Below are 2,403 nucleotides of genomic sequence, written 5' to 3'. Positions count from 1 at the left end.
GCTGGGCCTCCAGTTAATAGGTTAGTCCCAAAAATAATATAAAAGTGTATAATAAAGCCCATTAAACATTCAAAACAGAATATATAATAGCATGGAACAATCAAAATTATAGATACGTTGGAGACGTATCAAGGATTATCCCGCAATGGAACATATGCTGAAGCATGAGTTCCGGAGTTAAAAGCAGATGTTTCATCAAGTGGCACTATAAATCAGGCATGATGATCAGTCCAAATGCATACTTATGTAAGAAAAAATGTAGAGTTAGCAAACATGTAACATTTACTAACCATCATTCGAGTTTGCCTGCACTGGAGGAAATGTTGCAGTATAATTCCTTGAGTTACAAGCAGATAACTGATTATGCATTGCAGCATCTCTGACCTCTGTACACATTTTATGATGCCATGATGGTTAGAAGAAATACAACTTTTTTATTTTGAGGTATAGATGATAGAGGATAGAAGTAAAGCAACGAACTTAGAAATACCATTACTACAAGGTTCGTTGGTCAACATCCTTCCAGAATATGAACTTGAATTATTATGACCTGTAAAAGAACGACACAGATCATCCACCATAGATATACATACATTTACCTTGATCAATTTGTAACTGACCACGAAAGTAAATGTCACATAAAAGGGTAAGGAGCAGTACACAGAAACCTTGTCAACAAGTATATGAATATTTAACGTAGGTGCATATTGATTGTAGAGCAACTTGGTAACTAAGCAACTATGCTAAGTTTTGAACTAAGTTTCTATTAGCAAATGTTCTTACTGTTTCAGAAAACCTTGGAGTAGTTGATAGGAGTTCATCTTGTTAATTTCAAACATTCCAGACTACACTGCCAAAGCTGGAACTTGAATCGCTAATACACTGGCAATCCTTTCAGTAATAAGATATTAATGAATAAGCAACAAACAAATACTTCCTCATTGTATGAAGACAGCAGACTCATGACTTACCATTGTACAAAGCAAGAAATTTCCCAGCATTAATTAAGTTAACAGGCAAAGCTCACAAGTCATAATGATTTTTCTTTCTTTGTGATTTGGCATGTCAAGCAGGAGAGACATGACAAACTATCAAGAATGCAATATGAAGTGAGTTGTAAGAGTTGTAAGGATATAAATTCTTTGTTTTGATACATTTGTATGGCATGAGAAAAGGGCATGAAATAAACACCAAACAGCCTACCGGAAAGCAATCTATCAAAACAAATACATGGTACCCATTGAGAACTGTTTTAGGGAGTAGAAACATCCAGATGTGTCCATACCTAGATGTTCAATTGCTGATGTTAGCTTTACAGAGGTAGGAAGTCATGATGATCAGTCCACATGCATATCCAGATGTGTCTATATTGTTTTAGGGATATATATATATATATATATATATATATATATATATATATATATATATATATATATATGCATAGAGACACGTACTAAGCAGCTAGAGAACATAGCTATCAAGAACTCATGAATGACCATCCTTTGGAAAAATTGAATAAACAACACTTTGTATGACAAAATAAGTAATAAGCAGAGTGAGTGCATGCATTGAAGATGGAGACAGGATGACTATATATAGACACATACAAAACATCTAGAGGACATCAGGCAAAGTATAGTTAGCTTGCTACCCCCACCCCCGCTATTTCAAGAGCCGACGCCGATCCCCTTCAGGAGCCACCTGATATGGACGCACGGGCACGCCGATCCCCTTCAGGAGACAACGCAGACTCATTGCGGACCATCCAGGTTTTTGTATGTTATATGCTTTTTGTATGAGATTGAGATACTGTTGGGGTAATCTTATTCTGAGAGATCCGTAAAATAATACTTATTCAGAGAGGAGATACCGACAGAGATTTGTTTGATGTGTTGAGAAAGATTCAAGGCTTCACTATTTGTTTGGTCAACTGATCAATGTTTTCACAACACAAGTATTCATTATTGTATTTTTATTTTTACTATGTCTCTGAACCATCTGGATGATGAACTATGTACTGTAATTTTTAGTTTGTCGCAAGAACGTGAACCTAATTTTTAGTGTGTCTAAATCACATGCAGATTGGGTACTCTGGAGCACATGGGAGGAGGAGAAGGATGGGAGGTGTGTAGAATTCGGCGCCAAGGGAGACGATCGAGATGGTGGAGCAGAATCCAGAGGACGCCGGGAGACCAGGTAGAGGAGAGACAACACCCGGAGCCCATCGATCCGGTGAGCAGTGTGTGCTGTTCTTGGTGACCGATTTCGTGATGCAGATGCTCTGGCCCAACTTCTTATTTTCCTTCTTTGTGGTCCGTCTGCTGTAGTGAGCGGGGGATTGCTAACTTTGTGGTATTTTTCTACTCTGAATGATGCCCATGATTTGATCGATGAACTTAACAC

The 2,403-nt window shown here is 37.7% G+C and overlaps 1 long non-coding RNA gene across 1 annotated transcript; it reads right to left on the bottom strand.

Moving 5' to 3' along the window:
- Positions 1 to 290: 290 nt before the first annotated feature.
- Positions 291 to 912, bottom strand: LOC123164844 (uncharacterized). The gene is made up of 3 exons (XR_006482657.1): positions 784 to 912; positions 491 to 550; positions 291 to 386 (listed from the first exon to the last, which is right to left on the bottom strand). It is a non-coding gene; the product is annotated as an uncharacterized lncRNA (long non-coding RNA).
- Positions 913 to 2,403: the final 1,491 nt, after the last annotated feature.

The sequence above is a fragment of the Triticum aestivum genome, chromosome 7D (genome assembly GCF_018294505.1).
Source record: "Triticum aestivum cultivar Chinese Spring chromosome 7D, IWGSC CS RefSeq v2.1, whole genome shotgun sequence".
Lineage (NCBI taxonomy): Eukaryota > Viridiplantae > Streptophyta > Magnoliopsida > Poales > Poaceae > Triticum > Triticum aestivum.
Note: the sequence above shows the minus strand (reverse complement) of the source record. Positions and strands in the feature narration are given on the sequence as shown.